Below are 21,935 nucleotides of genomic sequence, written 5' to 3' on the forward strand. Positions count from 1 at the left end.
CGACAAAAGGGCCCTTCGGGCAAAGACGTTCCCCTAGAGCTGCCCCTGTGGGGGCCAGATCCCCAAGGCCCTGCTGCCACTGGCTGATTTCCCTCTGTGCCGATACTTGCTGGAGCATCGTGCCGAAGAAAATTGCTCCCTGTTTTCTTATTCCAGAATATATATATATATAATATATATATATATATATATATATAAAACCATATATATTTTTAATCGCAGTAACAAACAAAAATCAACTCTCTAGCCCTCGGAGCGAAATCTTTTTTAATAATTCAGCTAAATAGTGTTCAGTGGGTGGGGGGCGGAAATAGGGAGGCCGCCCAGGGAAGCAGCCACAGCATTCCTCCTACTCGGTGTGGAGGCAAAGCTTTGGGGTTCGGGTGGGGAGGGGCTCAGGGCAAGAGGATTTGGTGTGCAGGCCGAATAAGGGCCAAGTTCTTTAAAACCTCAAAATAAAACAGGAAGAAATGGATCTTACCATCTCCACGGACCCCTTTGCTTGAGACTGTGAATTGCCGGGTGGCCTACCTTAAGTATGCCTACGGCGCCTACTAAAGTCTGGGCCTTGGGCCTTGGACCAGAGGTGTCTCCCTCCCCTCGACCCACTGCCCGCTTGATAGCTGTGGATCTTCCGGCAGGTATACACCCACAATTAATCTTTCTTATTAAGGCCTCCATTCTGTACCCAAGGGGCAACTCAAACCCATTTAGATTTCCTTGGTTGGCTGCACAAATTTAAGTGGGCAAAGAGTTATAAACCTAATAACAGAGGGCGGGAGACAGTGATTTGAGTAGAGAAGACTGAAGGATTCACCAGGGGTGTAGGGATGCTGCGGTCCTTTCCCGCCCCAGTCTTCCGCCTCGGGGTGCACACCAGGCTCTGGGAAAGGCAGTGAACCTCCCACGCACACACCGCACGCAACCTCGGTACACACACCTACTCCCCTACCCTGTGGCTCACAGGTACACTTGTAGTGAGTTGGCCTGTTCCGGATTTCTTGTAAAAAACCCTCCCAGAAAGGCAGAATTCTCAGAGCATCCTGAACCAGGGAATTTCCAGCGAACCAGAGAAGGTTTGCATTGTTTGCGATTAATTGAGAATAATTAACACTGGAGACCGTTAATCACCACTTTGCTGCTCTCTTCCTCCTTTCGGGTCTGCAGCGACTGCCTCTTTTGCTCCGGCTGCCGGCGCGGGTGGGTTCGCTGGTGAAAGTGAAGACGTCGTGGTAGCTGTCACCCAGTTCGGCTGTACTTTTTTAAACGCTCGCATATTGTTTGATTACTAATTTGAGTTAATATGATCTTTATGGCAACATAACAGTGGATAATTGGCCTTTTTTTCTGAACAACAATGTAAATCACAATCGCTTTATTATTTAATAACGTCAAACGCTTCGTTGGATTGGCCCCGACCGAGAAGACCTTTTCTTTCTAGACAGTGTTGTGGAGGAAGAACAATGAAGATCTAATTGTGGAGATTTCATAAGTTGGCTCCCGTAAATGAACAGCTTAGATATGGAGGTTCCAGCAGATGTGGGCACTATTCGCTGTAGAAACTCTACCCCCACCCTCACACACACAGCCCAAACACTCTATTGGAGGTTTTTTGTGGTGGTGGTGGTGGTGGTCCTCAGATCCTAGCAACCACCTAAATCTTCCAGTAGCAATTAGAGCGTTTCTCGGGCTTGCTCTTCAGCTCTTTAGATTGCCGTTTTAGCATGAAGGCATTGAGTCCGCACACCAAATTAGCGCAACTCCCGGAGCCACAACTACTTACACGCCCCTTCGGTCACTTTGGTTGTTGGACACTGAGAGCACCCGCGTGGGGCTTTTTTAAAGTCTTACTTTGTTTTGATTTGATTTTTAAAACGGAGTCACTAACGCAGTGTCTTGGCATATACTTGTGACAGGCAGTTTTGCGAGGAACACGAGCCATTGTCTTGCAAACGCCCGGAAATGCAGAGGAAACCTAGAGACCCCTCAAATACAGACGGCAACGCTTGGAGGGATGGGTACCCGCTGCTCGAATTACGTTTGTCCCCAAAGCCTCCATTCTAACGGTCTCTATCGCGCTTTCACTGGCTTTTGGAGGGCCGCTGTTTCTGGCGTCCTAAGACTTCGGAGTCCTTTGCAAATGAATCCCCACCATTTGGAATTCGGGTCAAGGAGAGAGACCCCGAATCTACAGCAGGTTTTGTTTTTGCGCGTGCCCGACTCCTTTTTATTCAACATCTACTGCTTGTCGGGAGACGGAACAGTTCGCTACCCTCCACCCCTGGCTTCTAAGACAAACAGGAGGTGCGAAATGCTGCTCCTGCACACGCGCCCTCGGCTCCTCTTCCCTCACCCCCAGCGCACCGACAGTGCAGCTGCACTCCGTCGGGGTGGAGACGTTTCCCCCTCTCCCCACCCGCATTTTTAAACCATCGACGAATGGTTCTAGAGTCATAGTCACATTTTCGGCCACCTTCCAATTTCTTCCCGTCCACTCTTTCCCTTTCTGAGAACCAGAAGAGTGACAAGGGGGAGAGTTGAGGAATTGAAAGAGGGCAGTGAATTTTCAAACCCTCCCCCCCTCACCCCCGGTGAAAGTGTATTTTACCACAAGGAGTGCACTGGGAAACTTTCCCTAACAGGAGCTGGGAGCAGTGTTATTCTTTTCCAAGGGCCGGCTGGCCTCCCCGCCCCCGCTGGACAATGCGCGCTTTGAGGCTCGGTGGCCTGCAGGCAGCGGGAGACTGGGGGTCTGGGGGGCCTTCCTCCAAGGGGCCCGCAGCTGGGAGAGCGCTGGGCAGGGAGAAGGGCCGGGGGCGGGGAGGGGGGGGCGAACTACGCATGAAAAACCGTAAAAGTTCCATTTTCCACCCCACCCCCAGCCCGCCACAGAGGCAGGCTTTGAGGACCTGGGGCCGGGATGGAAGGAGAGGGGTGTGTGTGAGAGCCACCCCCCCACACACACACACACCCCAAACATTTCATTTTGACACAGAATTACGCATTCTAGATTTTCCAGCCTCCTTGCCCTAACTCTTGGGCACCTGGTCTCTGGTTGATAATCTCTCAACCCGGGTCTTTAAGGCTCAAATCGACCCTGGCCCCAGCAAGCGTAACCCCGCTGGCGCATTTCGGGGTGCTGCGCCACAGGAAAAGCCTCTGAGCCAGGCACTCTGGGACATTACTTCTAGTTTGGGTGGGTTTATTTACTTATTTATTTTTCTCCCAAAGAGAACACCACCGCCCTCTCCTCCATAAGTCTCTAGGATAGGCCCTTTGAGATCTGTAGAGGCCCTCAGAGGATTACCATCTTGGTGGAAGTATTTGTCTGATGTTTTAAAACGTATACCAAACGGGAGCGTCAGGGCCACGTGCTGTGCCTTCGAAACGCCGCTGCGAGCCCCAGCTTTCAGAGCCGCGGAACCCGGGGCCGGCGTGGAGGAGGCGCTGAAGCCACCGGCGGGCGTCCGGGGCCCCGCGCTGCGCCGCAAGGTCTGGCCGCAGCACCGACTGAAGAGAATTATCTGGAGCATGTTTCATCTGGGGCTGCATAGTCGCCTCTGCCTTATTTGTTTGTAATCTCATATTTAGCAAGCTGCGACGGTGGCAGCAAGAAAGGAAGGGATGGAGGAGGGGGCTGCGCCGTAACCACACCCCTTCCTAATGAGTAATTTCCATATGTGCGCCTCCCGCATCTAGCGCCCTCTTTTTCCCGACGCTATGTTGTTGGTGAGTCTTGCGCTGCGCAGACAACTGCACTCTGGATTAAAATGAAAAAGCTCTAGGTGAAAGCAGAAAATCGGTCTATTGATACCTTCGCGCCGAGTGTTGATCTTGGCATCACCGGCAGTGGGTTATTTTCCCCCCACCCCCAAATGGGGCGCACGCGGATTGTCGAGGACTTGCAGACACCCAAGCAGGCAGGCAGCAGGCAGAAACCGACATCCCTCCCCATTCCCCGCCTACAGTTGTCCAACCTACACGTCTCTCTTTTTACTGAACCCCAGATGTTTTTTTCCTCTCCAGGTGAGGACAGTAAGGGCAGGGTCGTCATAGAACGGGTGGATATCATCCCAAACGAATGAATCAAAAGTGAAAGTTTCAAACTAGATCCCGGTCCCGTTCGAGAAAAAAGTAGTCCTGCCCTAGAGAGAGAGAGAGAGAGTGCTGGCCCGAGGGTGTGTATGTGAGACGTAAGGCGAGAAACGGAGGGGGTGAGATTGCGTCTGTTATCTAAGTCGGTTAAAAGTTTTGTGGCTCAGTGAAGTTTTGGAAGAATCCCTCAGTAGAAAACTCGAGGCGAGTTGCAGCTGCTTCTAACCTGGTTTCCTATATATTTTGTGGCGAGTCTGTTCGGGAAAATCGGGGAAACAGACTTCTACAATTACTCACCGCCCCCTGACCCTCACCACACCACCTTCCCAGCCTCGCCGTGCGCACTAGAGTGTGGGCTCCGGTTTGAGTTCCAAAATAGCTTGCTTGTCAATTGCGAGCTGTAGGTATATCAAAGTGAACTGTCCCAAGTAACTCTTGTCTAGAAGCTGGGAAGAAGCTTCAGCAGCTCGCTTTAATGATGATTTGTAGCTCGGCGAGGGGCACGGACAGCAAACACCCCGCAGGTGTGTGCCGTAACACCGCCATCCGCACTTGAATGTAGATTACTCTGGCGATCGTTTGATCGGCCCTTTGAAACCCTTTACAATTGCCTGTGACGAACGGCCAGTCTCAGTTTTTCTCTGAATAATGCCTTGAGGATGAGTCCTCCAGTCTTTTAAAGAGCTCCAATATTTAAAAAAAGGAAAAAAGAAAAACGCTCGATTTTAGTTTAGACATCGTCAACTTTTTGTTGCTAACGGGCATGATTCAAGCCATTCAATGCTTAATGACCGTTACCTTTGATGTCTTCCCAGAAGTCATATATATATATATATATATAGATAGATGTGTTTTTTTTGTGTGTGTGTGTGTGTATATATGCAATCATACACACACGCACGCACACAATGCATTAATAAAAAGGAGAACAAAGTTATTAATTTCGTTTTCTTTAGTTCCAAACTGCCCTGCCTGTTTATAGATGTTTATGTGGGTGTTTGTTATAAGTATGCGGTATTATTATCATGCCATTGTTAATCTTGTTTTAATGCCTTCTCTGTACTTTCTGAATTATATCTGTTCTGTCAAGTGGGAGTTTAACTTAAACATTAAGGCTTTCTAAAGTAAAACTTTGGAGTTTAACCCCCCTCAACACCTTTGCACCAACCCTCATCACCAAAATAAAAAAGGTGGTGCTGTTCAACCTTTAATATTTACTTAGAGTGTTTACATAAGAGGAGGAAAATGAACTTTTGTCTGAAACGTGCAACAAGCGGCACTTTGATTTCATAAAATAAATGTCAACAATTGCAAGAGCTTATCACACTAGGGTAGGGGGTAGAGAGTGGGAGTGCAGTTGAATTAAAGGCCCATTCCTGCCACTTCAGACTACAAAGGGTTACACATAAATAAATGCCACATTTGCCTATTGCAAAAGTTTTCTCAGTCCTTTCTAAGTCACAACAGGGGAGGGGGTGGGAGCTGTCGTTTATTATCCTGCTCTGGGCAGGAGCAGACCCCAGTACCAAGAGGCTCTTAGCTTTGGCCAGCAGAAGAGGGGTAGCCTTTCAACAGCAGCCCCCTTTGTTCTCCTGATCTCTTTCCCAATTTCAAGCTTCACTTGCACATCCCAAGTTTGTGTGTTAATGACGCTATTACCATCTGGCTCGTCCTACTTTCCAAAAGATATAAATCTCCTAGCTCCATTGCCCGCATTATCATTTAAGTGCCACCATAGCCAGAAGGAAAAGATGCTTTCAAGACTCCAGATTCTCTTGCACTGACTATCCCTGAAATGACTCTTCCACTGTATTTATAGACTATACATTGGGTACGGGAGAGCTCCTTGACCGAACTGATTTCCCAAGAGCTGTCCCTCTGAGCCGAGGCAGACGTGATTCTGGGGAAAAGAATGGCTTCCAATGAATTTCTCCTCAAAATAATTTTGTTTTGTTTGCAGCAGGCAGATACTTTTATGTGCACGTGCCTTCCTTTCTCCCTCTTAGGTTTGTAAAAGTTATGGAGCAACTTCCAGACATTCAGATTGTGCCACTTTTCAAACCCTATTTTGAGCAGGCGGGTCGATTGGTCTCTCTGTAGGAGTCGGGGCAAGGGTGAAGGGTGATAAAAAGAGCCCTGGGAGGCAACTTTTGGGAACTGGGCCAACTGCATCCCTTCTCTTCCACTGTCACTTTACAGATGTGTGGATGTGGGATTTACACACTGCTAGCTGTAGGTCTAGATCCACTTCTCTCTATTCTTTCCTGAGTAATCGGTGATTTGTGTGTTCTGAGTGCAACAGCTGAGAAACTACAACAAAAAGAGTTGGGCTGGCTTGTGAATAGTTCCACAATGACTTCATTTATCTGGCCAGGTCTGAGTGAATCGAGCAGAACAGAGTCTAAGTGTGGGCTTTTGGTTCAGGCCCCTAGCTCATTTGAACAGCTAATATCCCTTTGAGGGTTTCTCTTCTTTGTGGCCCTAGACTGCCCGATCCAGGTGCTTCTTTCTCCTTGTGACACTCTCTCTCCTTCCCAGTGCTATCTTCAGAGGTGAGTTCCACTAAGACAAGCCAACCTAACAGGCTGGAAGAAGAATTGGAAAGGTTAACGTCCCAGTTCCCTAACAGAAGCTCTTAACATCATCAGAGTTTGAGCAGACCTGTCTTAAAAAATAATCTTGTCAGGCAGGAAGAAAAAAAAAACCTTTAATCAAGTACATTATTTTTTGAGGGATTGAAAAAAATCACTTGTTATATACAGTATTCCTAATACTTTGAACTGAGCACAGAAGGCTCCCACACTGATGTAGCTGTTTGGATGCACAAGGCATTTTTTTTTTCTTTCCACTTCACCTTCCTGCTTTTCCTCCCAAATTCAAAAAAGAACTTGTTTAGAAATTTGTATCCTTTTTCCTTTTGAGAGTATTACCGAGTTGACATGAACAAACTGCAGAGGATATACCATTTAAGTAAGATGCACTTTTAATCACTGATCATTAAAATGGTTATGTTAAATATACTCAATTACATGCATGAGTTAACTCTAACAGTACTTCCTATTCTCCCAGCTGCTCACGTATTTCTTAACGATAGTCTGTGGTAGAAACTTGATTATGCTGAATTCATACATTTCCATGGATTTCATCAGCCTAATTAATGCCTCAGTGTGGTCCTGGGGTCTGAACGAACACTTTACTGTGTTTGAGGTTAAAGGCAGTGTTGGAATGTGGAAGGTTTTTTCTTTTTAACTCAGGAGGTACTTTGCCATTCCACTAAGTAAGGTAGGTAGCAGTTGTTAAACAGAAAGACTGTACAAAACAGGGAAACTGATCCCAATGGTAGAAAAATGAGGCAAATTCTTCATTTTTATTGACCCAGCAATATTTTTGGATTCAATACATAATCTCCAAATATTTAGTAAAGAGTAAATTACTACCTCTTCGTTATACCTTAAAACTGCACTGAAAGGGAAAGGTTGAAATAGATTTACAAGTGGTGTCTTCATAGATTTCCACTAACTCATCAAGGCTGTCCCTGTTCATTTCCTTCTTCCTGCTCCTATAACTTTTAGACTACTGTATTCTCCCCACCCACTTCAACTTTCATCTTTCCCAAGGAAGCACTCAGGACCAATATTCATGAGAAACTCCAGACAAACACACACACACACACCCTTGTGGGTGACTGCATTCAATCTTTTCAGGTGTAAATTAACATCTGAATACATCTCAACCTTACTGACCCTCACCGACACCACCCTCCTGACCTCTATTGCGTCGCCTCTAATCTGCACCTCCACAACTAGCAGGGTGGACTGAGACTGGATTTCCCAAACCTCACCCCCAACCAAAGCACTTGTATTTGCCTATGGTGAAAGTCCTGATATTTTCCCATGCCCAATGAAACACCTGTGGAAGAATATCATTTAAGACATATTCTCTTGGTGGTCAGGGAAGAAGGGTACAGAAAGGAAGGAAAAAACAGATGGAGGTTTCTTGGTTCTTTAAGAAATGTCCCAATTTGGGCAGGTGAGACCTGAAACCTTTACCTCATTTTGAGTTCCCAAAGTGTTTAGCCCCACAGAACTTCCCTCAAGCAGGGACTCCTCTGACCCAGATTCTAGTCCTGGCGGGGGCCACCTCATACCTCAACATTGATCTGATGGAACTGGAAGCATTTCAGATCTATAACCAAATTACCACCTTGGAACTTCATGCTTGTTATGCTAATGCAGTGACTTCTGCAGTAAGAGTATATTTTCAGGGTTGAAAATTAGCTTTTTAGAATGCTTTGTGTAATGACAGACATTAGACAGAAGAGACAAATGTGCCAGCAATGGTGGCACAATACTCCTGGCAAACACCCTGGGCTATTTCAACAGATAAATGGAGACCCAGATATGTTTGTAAAATTAAGCTGAGAGCGAGCTGGGGGAATTGGGTGAGAAAGCAGGTGCTGGCAGCCAGACCATTGCAGCGGTGAGGATACTCTTGCCACCCCTGTCTTTTCTCTCAGACCTAGTTGAGTACCAGCATAGCGCACCACTTAGGCCCTTGGGGTGGATGCTTAGGGAGAAAAAAAAAGAGAAAACTGTTTCATAAATAGCACTGCAAACAAGCAGTTACCTCTAGCTCACAGTTTGTTTACTCTTAAATTTAAATTGTAGAGAGTAAGGGAAAGAAATATTTCCTGGGGGAGCGGAGAGAAGAGGTACTGAGAGGTGTATGCATGTATAGAGAGAAATGAATAACTGAATTTTAGAGCCATACAGTGGAGTTGTCCAGTACATCTCTTGTATCCAGTGTACTGTATTTCTGCATTGTGTGATGAAGAATTCAGGCAAATCCATCTGAAACCAATACAAAATAATATTCCGTATAAACTGTAACTGAAAAAAAATTAGAAAGAATTCAGGCAAATCCTCAAATTTATGCTGTTAACCTCATGTGGTTTATATGTTGGGAATCAAGGATGAGAGAGTTTAATGCACCAAATCTCTAAAAACAGTAAGACTTCAGTGTATAGGGCTGGGATGGGGTTAGTCATTTGCCATACTTGTAAATAAGGTATTTTCACACACTGATGAAATATCCAAGAAGAGAACTCTTTTTATCAATTACGTGCCCCTGATGGACATCAGAGCCTGATTTTCATGTGCCTAGTTCTTCCCCTCTCCCTCCCCTGCTCCCCATATCCCTGCATACCTTGGACGCTTATTTCAGAAATAAGTGACTTGGCTCCTGGATGGATTTTCACCCCTTTAGCATGACACAGGTTCCAAATGTCAACTTGCAGCTATGGAGAAGCCTGTGAACTCTGATAATGGATAAACTCTACTGTATTAACAGTCTTGTTTGGGGCTAGAGCAAGGTTGCCAAGACATAGTCTGAATGAGTTGGGGGCTTCTGAGATATAAAATGAGGCCAATTTGAAATGTTGGCACTGAATGCTGAGCTTTTTATAATAGCCCACGTTGTCTCATTTTCTTCTAGAGTTGAATAGGAGCAAAATACCTGACTTGATGCAGTGGTCTCTGATGACAAATGAACTAATTAGAGTTTCTTAGTTCATCCCCAAGATGTTAGCAATGGTATAGTGGGAAATGCAGGCTCAGAAAACTTCAGTTTTAGGAAAGACAAGTTTTATACATCCATGCCTTAAATTTATAAACTGAATTTGCCTCACCTAGCTTGCTACTGTCTGATCCCCTCTATCACTTTTCTTTGTATAGATGAGTCCAGGTAGGTCAAGGGTAACTGTAATATTTAATACATTGACTCACTGACAGAGAAACTTTGTGCAGCAGATTACTTTTCACCTTTGGTGTGTAAATGATTCATAGCATACCAAGGCCATGAGGCTTTTTAGCAAAGTTCTTCTGAGATAAACAACATGTTTATCACATAATCTAATCTACCAAAAGGGGTAGGTAGATTCCCAGGTAGGTCTGCCCAGTACCACTTTAAAAAAGAAATGCCCTTGGTGAAACAAGTCATTGAGTTAAAAGTACAGAGTAGTACATGATAGATAAAGGGGGAAAGAACAGATGAGGAAGAATTACATCTTATTCATGCTCTGATATGATATGGCAGCATCTGTATGAGGCAGTCTGTAAAGACAAGGCTAAGAGCGCAACACGAAACAGTGATGCTGAGGCAGAGAAACAGCTTGCTGGAGATTTATGGGTTCGTGTTACTTACGACCAGATGCCATTCACTTACTTTTGCATTAGAGGATTTATATACTGCAGAAATTTTGGTCACATTGATGAAAATGACCTAGGACTTCAAAGGATTGGTTTTAAAGTTGTTGGACATTTCATTTCAGATTTCAGCTGCAGAATCCAAATCTGAATTTCTTATTGGTTTGGGAAGGAAACCGCCTAATTTGAAATTCTGTTATAAACTTCATGCGAGCAAACAAACTTAGATGAGCTTAGAAATGGCTTTGAATCCCAGGTCCCCATACTGTTACACTACTTGTTTATGGACGGAAAAGGAGAGCACCTGGTCTCTAACCAGAAGCCTATTTGCAGTATCTCAGCAGATCTCAGAAGGTCCGTCCTCAGTGGTTTGTACAGAGACCACAGACATCTAAGCCGGCTGGGTAGTTCTGGTCTCATGTCATCCAGACAGCACATTTTTCAAACTCAGAAATGCCAGATCATGTTATTTCTGTGGCAAAGGGTTGCTTAGGATCCGTGACAGCTGAGTCTTTCCTATCGATTATATGACAATGCAAGTTCATTTATAGAGTTCAGGGGAATGAGAAAAACCTCTAGTTTAACAAGAAGACCCTTAATTCAAGTTGTGTGTTGTACTTAAGTGCAGAAGTCAAAATTCAAGTTGGAGAAAATGGAAGAGTGAATTAAATTGTGAACCCAAACATTTGTAGGTAAATCAACCTCCTAGGAGGGCTGTGGCTGATAATTTAATGTGAAGCCTTATGATTGCATAACTGGATTTGTAAACAATGCAAGAAGTCATATCTTATGTAGAAAATTCAGTTATAGCAACGTATGTGTTTAAAGTTGCTCTTAAATTTAATATACAGTGAGCGCAAATATAAACAAATCAAAGGTACCCTTGTGAATGTGGGAGGCGGGATGTGGGGGGAGGGAGCTATTCATAAGGACATTAACCTGCAAACACATTGAAAGATCTTTTTTAGATTTATCAAGTCCTGAAATGATTTAGTATGCATACATTCTTCCAATACATCGACAGGTTAAAAAAAAAAAAAGATCATTATTTATTTATTTTGAACATGAGTCAATTCCTAATAATTTTCTCTGTCACAGGATACAGACAGGCATGCAGAAGTAACTAGATGTCCAACACATGCCTAGGTCTTATGGACCCAGGATTTCAAACAAAAGAAAACTTGAGACCATAGACAGGTGCGCTCAGTAGGATTAATTGGAGAACAGGGAAGAGAGAGGCTCTCTTTCTTGGTTCAGTCTGTGTGACAGGAAGAAAGAGGGCAAGAGCCGGAGCAGTTGAGGCTGCCAGGCACCCTGCAGGCCCCACACTGAGTGCATCCCCTTGTTGGGGGCCAGGGTGCGGCTTGTAAGAGGCACAACTGAAAAACTTTCAGACTGGGCTCTGGCCTGTGCCCTGCACACCCCTTCCTGTTTCTGATTCTTTATTGCCTAAAAGCCATCCAGCACGTGGAAGGCTTGATTCTTGACAATTTATCAGCCAGAATTTGTTGCTAGCAATAACTTCTCGTAAAGTTTCACTCTCAGGCACCTGAGTTGAGGAAGCTGGCATTATCCTGTGGCTTCTCATTTAGACATGGCCCAGGTAGGCAGAAGAAGGAAAAGGAACAATAACCCAACTACAGTCACTCCACCCAAGCCATGGGGGCCCAGGTGAGAAACAGTTCTTTCTCCTACAAAACTCTCCCATTGGCTCACCGTGCAGGACAGCCTCATTGCCCAGACCTCAGCTGTGCTGTTCCTAGAGTGTGAGACACCCAGAGGACAGACGGCCTTCATAATTTCCCCTCTACCTCCATATTCTTTATCCCTCATAAAAACTTGTGTCTTGGGCCTACAATTCCTTTGAGTAACCTGGGACTGAGACTCTGAAGTTTTAAGTTTTGCTTTGAGATTGTTTTGTTTAATTTTGTTTTTTTGCCTTTTCTTTTGTATTTGTGGGTGTTGATGATTCTCAAATGCCCAGGGCCAGGGCCCTCACTCTAAAGTTGAAACCTTCACTTTTTAGCTCCTCCTTTTCTCTTGTTGGACAAAAGGCTGGTCTGTCCCTGGGATGGAGCAGCTGCTGCGCCTCACCCCTCTTTTCTGGCAATCATTGAAATTCAATTTCAAGTCTTCTGTCTTTAACAATTTCCTAAGGAGCTTATGAAAAGTGCCTGAAGAGTGAGCCTTTTTCCAGGTGGTCGTTCATGTCTTGGTAGCAGACAGGCACTGTTCAAATTGCTCCTGGCTGTGTTCTTTTAGATAGACGCCGCCCGGTGGATGTGTCTAGATGGGAGTGCTGTGTCTGCCTGGACTGAGGGAATGGCTCTGGGAAAGTCTTAAGGCAGGCCAAAAAGCTGAGGAAGGAAACCAGCTTCTCCCTCATCCACACAGTCCTGGAGCACAGCCTATCTGATCCTGGGGGTGGAGCTCAGAACCAAGCAGAAAGTTCTCACTTGTTAATCTCACCGTCCCTCATTTACTCTTGTCCACCACTCAGCTCACTGGCCTCTGCTCCTTGGTTCCAAAAAGAAACATATTTCTGTATCAGAGCGTTCCCTTCTGCCAAGAAGCTTCCCTTAACAGCTTTCTCCTTTGGGTGGAAAAGTCCGCTCCTGGGTCAAGGGGAGAACACTGAAACGTTTTTGAGAAATAGAGCAATGCACGCAGTAGGTAGGAAGCTGAGTTTCATCAGGAGCTTTGACTGAGGGTTGCCAAGCAGACATTCTCCAGCCTTAGAATAGTTTTTCACTTCCTGCTACAAAAAAGTTAACGTGTGATTAGTACTAAAAATGCCTCCCTTAACTAACACCGATTGGAATCTATGGAAAGGATATAGCATTTCTTTGAAATTCTAGATGGGAGTTAAGGACTACCCGACTGCAATTGCTTTCACCTCTTAATCACGGATCTCCCTAAACACCAGCTTCCTTTCCTATAAACCCATTGGCCCCTCAGCAAACCTAATACTTTCTCTCCTCCCTTCGGGTTCATTCTTATCCCTTATTCTTTTTTCCTCCGAGGCCCTGAGACAAATTCTCAGAATTAAATTATGATCTTCTCCCAAATGCCATGACAAGTTAGAAGGGAAATTTGGGGCTCACGCTAAAAATACATGATACAGAAAGTAAATGTTACAGCTGAATGCAGTTGACAGGTGGCAGTTTAGGGTATCAGCAATGGATTCCACATTTCTTCTATAGACTTTTTTTTGTTTTTTTACTTCATTTTCAGGATCCACCAATCATAAGAGATACAAGTTAAAATTGAAATAAATTAGAGAAACACTAAAGAAAGACCATATTAAGTCCTTTCGGGACTGGCAGCTGTCATAACTTATAATAGCTCATGATTATTTGGACAAACTGTTCCATACTGCTGGAAACTTAGATGGACTGACACCCAGAGCCCTGCTTCTTAATTACAAACCTGGTAGAGTGAAGACTCTGTACTGATTAAAAGGAAATCAGTCAGTGCTTATTAGCCATAGCAAGTCAATAAAAAAGTTAGCTGGAGAAGTAATAGTAACATGCCCTTGTTACCATCAGACATAAGTTCCTAAGAATTTTGAAACTTCCACAACATGTTACTTTATTGTCTCACTGCCTGATCTGGGGGAATTTCTGCTTGTGCAGCACCGAAAATTGTTTCCTGAAATGAACTTGAATGAGTTTATAGTCGTTTTATACCATGTCCCAGAATAACTCTGTCTCCAAGGTTTTGAATATGTCTATTGGTATGGGCTTTTAATTTTTTTGTCCTGGTGAGAAGGGCCTCATATTGTAGCGGAGAACACACTGGGCTAGAAACGCCAGACAAGGCCTGGGTTCCAGTTGAGGCGTGTAATTAATAGTGTGAGTGTAAGGCAGGTTATGTTTCTGGGCTTCACGTTTCCCACATGTATGTAAAGTGTAGGACTAAATAATCTCCTAGGGCCCTCCCAGTCCCTGAATCCTGTAGTTCTATAACATATTTGTGTCTTTTCAACATTAGGGAAGATTCAGATCTGTGAGTTACTGAATGAAATATCTATTTATTTTCTAGTTCTTTCAGCAATAGTTTACGCAGAAGACTGACAAATGCTTTTTGGTCTTTTCTTGGGAGAGATCCTGAATTTGACTAGAGGAAACCAAGCTAAGAGACTTGGCCTTGTGTTCTTGCATACAAATGAACCATTGTCTTATACTTGAACTTCTTTTCCTTTTCAAATCCAACTTAGACATAATGTTTCACTCAAGATAAGGCTTGTGGTTTTGGAGATTCTGGTCTGCCTTGCCTCATTTTAAGACTTCTATCATCTCTTTTCAAAACCTGAGGAGTAGCTCATTTCCTGTTCGAGAGCTCCTTGGGCTTTGCCAGCCACCAGTCAGGTCTTTACGGAAGCGTGCCAGGAGTTCCCAGCTGGGAAGAACAGTCTGAGTTCATCACAAAGAATGAGCTGGCACCACAGTTGTAGTGACTCACCAACCTGGTTGCCCACTTTGCAATGGCAAGGACCACACTGTCCGACTGAAAGACTTGCATTTTAGCACAGGACAGTTGGATCACATGGCAAGATCATCTCAAACTCTCTCTCTGATCTTCCCTTTCACTGGCTGTTTTGAACACAAGACAAGAAAGGAAATTATATCCTAAATTATTCTTTGTTTTAAGATTAACAAATTCTTGGTTTTCATGTCCATTCTGTTCTAGGAATTTAGTGGTGATTACAAAACAGTGAAAATAGGTCACAGCAGAATGAACATTCAAGGATTAGGTTAAAACATTCCTCTGAAATTTCAGTATTCATTTTTGGAATGTCAGTTACTACATTTTTGTAATTCATCATGTTTTTTATTCCTGGCTTAGAGTCAAGATGAGAAATGATATTTAGACCAAAGACATTTTTTTGTTATATAGCCAGTACTTTTTAAAATACATATCCACCCTCCCCTCACCAATGCTTGATCATTTGTAGGTGCTCATGGACTTCTGGGTGCTCTCTCTCTCTCTTTCTGTCTCTCTCTCATGCACACACACAAGCACAGACACCACTCAAGTTCTAGAGAAAGTCCTTTCAAGACTTGCATGAGAAAATTAAAGGACCAGCGCAATAGCAACATTAAAAGGCAATGACATCACTTTAGAAAAAGTCACTGTACAGTATATAGATATTTTTTAAAGCAAGTGTTATTCTGATTAAAGAATATTATACTTCTAATGTATTACAACTCCTGTCTAATTTCAAGTCACATAGGAACCATTTTAAAGTATTTTGTGTTATAATCTGTCACCGCAAAACTAATAAAGGTTTGTAATTTACATAGGTTTACCCTGTAGAAAATTAAATTTTAATTCACAAGTTTTTCTATTGTTGTGAAACTTTAAGACAAGGTAGCATTTGGTATTAACATGGAAGAATATTCTATGGCTATTTTAGCTTTAATGTGCATTGCACTAAAATAAAGTACATGTTGCATTTTTCTCCTCCCAGTGTTCTTTAGTTCAATATGAAGCATTTTTATCATGTTGTTTTTAATGTATACATTATTTTAATTAGGCCCTTTGGTAAAAGATAAAATACGTAATAATAATAGCCTCTTGATTTTCTCCTAATTTTATTATTTCAAGTCAAGCAAAAATGGACAGTTTTCTTTTAGGGAAAAAGATTATGACTGTGTTTCTAATGTAAAAATGATTATTTAGTTACAACATTTTTCCTTAATAGATTAGCATTTATGATGAATCTTATTTCAAAACTGATTATTCTCAAAGAAAAGCAAAGAGATATTAGAGTTTCCAAGTAAATTATGTTGTTTAAAAAGTATTTTAATACATTATTCAAATTGTTGTCAGCTCTTGGTTTAAAAAGATGTAGTATCTGTTGCAAGTGTGAAATTTTGCTGTTTGAAGCAACTTACCAATTCCAGTTTTTTTTCAGGATAGAAGTGGAAATTAGTATCAAAGACATAGACAATTCAGAGCTTCTTTTTTTTTTTTTTTTTACTCTGTGATAGGCATCTCTGCAAGGTGGGTTTTAACATATTTTTTCCTAATTTTTTCCCCCTCTTTTCAGTAAGAAGGATAAGCTTTTAGAGTACCCAGTCACCGTGGTAACTGCCAAAAAAATTCTCCTGAAGTTTGAAGAGGTCAGCTAGCAGGGTCAACAACTCTGGCTTCTCTCTGAGCTCAGTCTAGCATGCCCCGGCCTGCGCTGGAGTGTCAGGCCAGACTGACCCTGGGTGGTGGACTATTCGGGCTCTGATATAAATTTTTCGAGTCAGTTCATGGCCTGGACTCTCCAGGTGGCCTCCAAAATCGATTTTGACCCCCTGACCCTGTCTCACGGAGGCATAGCATCCACCCTAAGTAAGGATTTAGCCAGGAATGACAGCTTTCCACTGAGTGTTATTGGGGACAGTATAAACAGTTCGGAAAGCGCATAAGGAGGTGTGAGTGCTGGAAATCATTAAAAGCATATTGAAAAACAATTTAAGAAAAAATTTTAATTTTAAATTTAAAAAGGTTTAAAATGTATATTTGTTACAAAATTCTTAGTGATTTGTAGGATTTTTTTAATCAAAGGGTAGTTTTGAATATACTCAGTAAACCCAACAACGTTACCTTTTTATATACTTTGTTACAAATATGCAAATAAGAAAGCCCAACTTGCAACAAAATAGGGGTTGTAACATGTACTGAAAAGAAAAGCTAGTTATTAAAATACATTAGTAGATTTTCTAGTATTTTAAATACTAAATCTTGCATGTGTCTCTTGAAATGTTTTAAATGGGAATATAAGGAACCTTAAAAGAAAACTGGAATGAAAATAAACTTGTGCTGCACTCCAAGTACCTTGCTACTTTGTCAAACAAATAGCCATGCACTCACTCCTTTGGGTATAAATGAGATAAAAATTATGAATATAGAAAGTTCGATCTTGTATAGAGCTAAAAAGGAGAAAACAGGAAATTAATAGTCTCTGAGTTAACTTGGAGAATAAAATAATGTACATAAGTCGTCAGTGACTCTTTTTTCCTTCCGTCTTTCTTTCTTTTTTTTCAGGATGCCACTCTGAATGTTTTATTTTCTCCAGGGAAGTCGAGTTCTCTTTGAGAGTTCTAGCCTGTGAACTCAGTATGTAAATGTGGTCATCAAGCAAGACTGAACTGCCAAGAGGGAAGATTTTGAATGTTTTGTTTTCTTAAAACCCTGCACAGCATTCCTTCTTGCATTGGTACTTTCCTCAAAGTTTTCCCCTTTTCCCAGAGCTGGCGAAAATGGCTCCAAAGTAACAGTGCGGTAGCTAAACCGATTGTACTATGAAGTTCTTGAGATGGCATTGTATCTGAATCCTTTGTAAAAATTAGGTTTTAAGTAGAGGTGAGTGTCCTTTTGGGAGAGAGGAACAAGGGAGAGTGCAAGCAGAAGGGGGGTGGGGTGGGACAGAGCAGTTTATATTTGTATATATACTCTGTGTTTGAAGGCCACTGTGACTTGGCTTCTCACTATGTCAAAACCCTATTATAAAACTTATCTTCACAAAGCCTGTTATAGTATTCTGAGAACAAATTACACCATGAATAACTTAGTTGGAAGTGTAGATTATTTTCTACTCAGGGAAAGTTAGAGATGACAACAGCTTAACTAAAAGAATAGTGATTAATCTTAAATAGATGGATTTCAAAGTTTCACTCTTGATAAAGAGTGCCTTTGATATTTCCCCCTCTTCAGACTCCTATTTTCACTTTCTGTGCATTATGAATTGTCCTACTGACTACACTGCTCACCTAATACAGCATGGCTCTAACTGTAGGTCATTTTCCTTCACGTTGTTAATCTGTCAGAGACGTGACCAGAAGGACACTCCACTTCCTATTGGTTAAATATATGGCCCCAAAGTGGTGCCTGTGCTTGCTTAGACATCAAACTCGCTGTTACATAAATCGTAATTTCTCAATGATAAAATTATTTTTTAATCTTAATTTTATTTAATATCCTATAGCTTACCAAGCACTTCTCAGTTCATAATTTTGTTTCATCCTTAGAATGTTAGGGAAAAAAACAAATATCATTAATCCTATTTTACCAATGAGAAAGCACTGTTATTTGTATATTGTGATTTGGCTAATAAATAGAAGAACTGGAATGCCAATTCAGTTTGTATAAAGCTTCTATTTCAAGAGATTAAACTATAGCAATAAGCTTTTTAATTAATTTGTGTTCTGCATCCCTGAAAATGAAGATTTTGTGTTAAAGAGCAAAAGTCTTTATGTTTCACAGATAAAAAAGTTAAAAGGCACAGTTTAAAAAAATACTACTCATTGAATAAAAAAATACTACTCATTGAAATGTGAACTTTTTAAAATATTTTATTTATTTATTTTTAGAGAGAGGAGAAGGGAGGGAGAAAGAGAAGAGAAACATCAATGTGTGGTTGGCTATCATGCGCCCCCAACTGGGGACCTGGTCCAAAACTCAGGCATGTGCCCTGACTGGGAATTGAACTGGCAGGCCTTTGGTTCACAGGCTGGTGCTCAATCCACTGAGCCACACCAGCCAGGGTAAAAAGTGAATTTGATGAACTACTGTTTTCCTTTGTGGTCTTTTATAGTTGAAGATCTTAATTTTTAAAAGTCAAACATAGGCAGCCCAAAATACCTTAAAAAACTACCTGGAATTTTTTAATGTACACAAAAACTATAGATGATATATTTCAAAAATAAAATATAACAATAAATAAGCCTTCAGAATAGATTATGCATGTTAAGTAATTATTTGAGAACATACAATTGATTGTCACAGAGTGCTATAGGTGAAATTTTCCTTCTAGTGTTTTTTTTTTTTTTTTTTTAAACTCTGTTGAGGTATAATTGGCAATAAAATAGTACGATATTTAAAGTGCACATCATGATGACTTGATGCATGTATACATTGTGAAAGGACTTCTCCCATCTAGTTAATTAACACATCTATCACCTCACATATTTATCTTTTGAGTGTGTGTGAGAACTTTTAAGTTCTACTCAACAAATTTCAATTATTTAATACAGTGTTACCAACTACAGTCACCTTATTCTAACTCAGATCCTCAGACCCTACTCATCTTATAGCTGAAAGTTTGTACCCCTTTTTAACTTCCTCACTCCCCTGCCCCTGCCCTACTAGTTTTGAGACTGGTATCTTTTAATATCTTAGCAAGTCTGGATCAACAATATTGTATAAGACTACTTTTGTTTATCTTGCGTTTTTACTCTACATGTTAAAATAAAGTTTGCAAAATACTCTAGAAACAATAAGTGAAAAGTTTTGTTAATTGATATTGAGGTAATCTATGTAAACATAGAGAAATCAAAAAATACAAAAAGATTACTTCATGTGATTCTTAAGTTTTTAATTATATTATTTTAATTATGTAATGTAGGTAGTGTGCATGTTAATGTGGAAATTCTAAGTTTTTTGTTTCTTAATTGATATACAATTAAATTAGTCATTTTATATATACTTAAATTAAGGCTTTTGCTCCTGAATTATGCTGGCAGCCAGACAAGTTCTAGATTTTTAGGATTTAAAAAAATGGAAGAGTCCAGAAAAGGAAAATCAACTGTTCTGATTGGATGTTGCATTTGTAAGGCTGTATTGATAATGGCAGGTATTATAAACTCTTTTGTGCTCAGGTTTTTCTATTACAGCCTGACACTACACTGAGATTATTGATTTTGATTTGGAGGTAAATGAGCAAGCCCTATAACTCAAACTTTTAGTGTCTTCTCTACTAATTTGAAAATTGAGAAATGCAAAAATAAGGATTTATATTAACATTGATATGTTTAGATGCTCTTTGAAATTTTTAAGTTTTTTTATTATCAACTTCATTAATTTTGTTCATATGTGTTTTCAACAGCTGCCACAGATTCCTCCCTTCCTTTATTTCTTTCATTCTTTCTTTGTTTTTCTTTCTCTCTCTCTCCCTCTTTCCCTTCCTTCTCTCTTTTTCTTCTTCCTTCTTTCCTGAGTTTTTAGGTAGTTTTGTTCTAAAACGTAGGCACTTATTCAATGCAATAGATTATGCTAAACTGATAAGCTACACAGCAAAACACTCACTTCAGTTAACTCATAACAAGTTAGAAGAGCCTTCAAGTATATATCAAGACTTCTCAACAACCCAAATCCAATCTTGAGGTATCAATTTTTAATGTAATAGAGTCTGGCAATTTCCTTCTTGTTATCTTTATAGTCTTTGGAAGTTATCTAAACTATTGGTTATTTCTCATGTAAACTTCTCAAGTTGTGAAAGAAGAGGAGGAGGAGAAGGAGGAAGAGGAGAAGGAAGAGAAATTATTTCAGAAATCTGAAGAAATACTGTTAAGTTGCTATGTATAAATTGTATGTAAGGACATAGAAGTATCATACTAGCATTGGAAAACATAAATAAAAATCCACAATTCATTTTTCTTCTAAGTCACCCCTGCCCAATATATTGTTGTATCAAAGATATATTTGCCCCCTCTTTCTCTCTCTCTCTCTTTTCTTCTCCTGAAGCTATTATTAGTCTAAACAGATTAACATAATTTTGGAAAATAGGATTTCATCTTAAATGGTACAAGAATTTTTTGTACTGAAGTTTTTAAGCAAGTCAACCAGGCATACAATATTTTGTGTTCTTCTGAAAGGAAAAATGTATGTTCGTGTCTATTTAGAAAATCACGCTACATAATGAAAAATTTAGTCAGCTATTTGGGTGTTATATTTTTCTCCTCTCAATAATTGTGAATATATCTAGTACATTTGAGTCCTGATAGGTACGATTCATGATTATGGTACTTAATTTACTAGAGAAACCAAGAGTTGTCCTGTTTGTGTTGAGTATTGTTGACTGCTGACTATTCATCAATTGAGCATAATTGACTACCTTTATAAAAGGTATGAGGCATTCCTCCAAGTTATACAAAGACTAAAGCTCTGACCTCATGGGATTTTGTGCTAGGTCTTAGGAGGAAGTAGGGATTCCTCCTAAGCCTCAAGATTTGGGTCCAGCTCCTTAGGAAAGAAAAATTAGCATGTACATAAGTGTCTCTTCAGAATAAGCTATGGTAAAGGTACAAGGGGGTACCCCAAAGAAACAAATGGAATTACCTTCTGAAAGGTGGGCCCCTTGTAGCACGGGCTTCCCTTGCTAAGTAAGTTTTCTAGGAACCCATCTGTATCAGTGTACCAGCTGGCATTGTTGTGAGAGGCTGCATTGAGTATTAGTGAATTTTTAAAAAAGACTCTTTCAATGCGTTTGCCCATTTCATGATGGGTGATTTAGAAGCACACCCACCCACAGCACTGCCCACACCATGCTGAGTGTTCAGCAGCTTTTGACCAAAAAAAGACGTGACCCCTGTGCCCCACCCTCCCTATTCACCCAATCTCACCCCAAATGACTTTTTTTTTGTTTGTTTCCCTGGATGAAAAAATTCTTAAAGGGAAACATTTTGCTGATGTGGAAGATGTGAAACAAAAAAATGGCAGAAACACTAAAAGGTATCAAAATCAATGAGTTCAAAAACTGTTTTGAGCAGTGGAAAAAATGTCTTGATGGATGTATTGCATCAAATGGAAAGTGCTTTGAAGGTGACTAAATTTTAAACATGTAAGAATAAATACACAATT

The 21,935-nt window shown here is 41.2% G+C and overlaps 1 long non-coding RNA gene across 3 annotated transcripts in view; it reads left to right on the top strand.

Moving 5' to 3' along the window:
- Window positions 1–18,187, top strand: part of LOC150020943 (uncharacterized) — a 513,888-nt gene extending 495,701 nt beyond the window's left edge. For all 3 annotated transcript variants that reach the window (XR_016511328.1, XR_016511321.1, XR_016511305.1), the window contains one exon: window positions 17,343–18,187. This is a non-coding gene — a long non-coding RNA (uncharacterized LOC150020943). The remainder of the gene's footprint in view (window positions 1–17,342) is intronic.
- The last annotated feature ends 3,748 nt before the right edge of the window (window positions 18,188–21,935 follow it).

Source organism: Furipterus horrens, unplaced genomic scaffold, assembly GCF_987537825.1.
Source record: "Furipterus horrens unplaced genomic scaffold, mFurHor1.1.pri manual_scaffold_1, whole genome shotgun sequence".
Classification (NCBI taxonomy): domain Eukaryota; kingdom Metazoa; phylum Chordata; class Mammalia; order Chiroptera; family Furipteridae; genus Furipterus; species Furipterus horrens.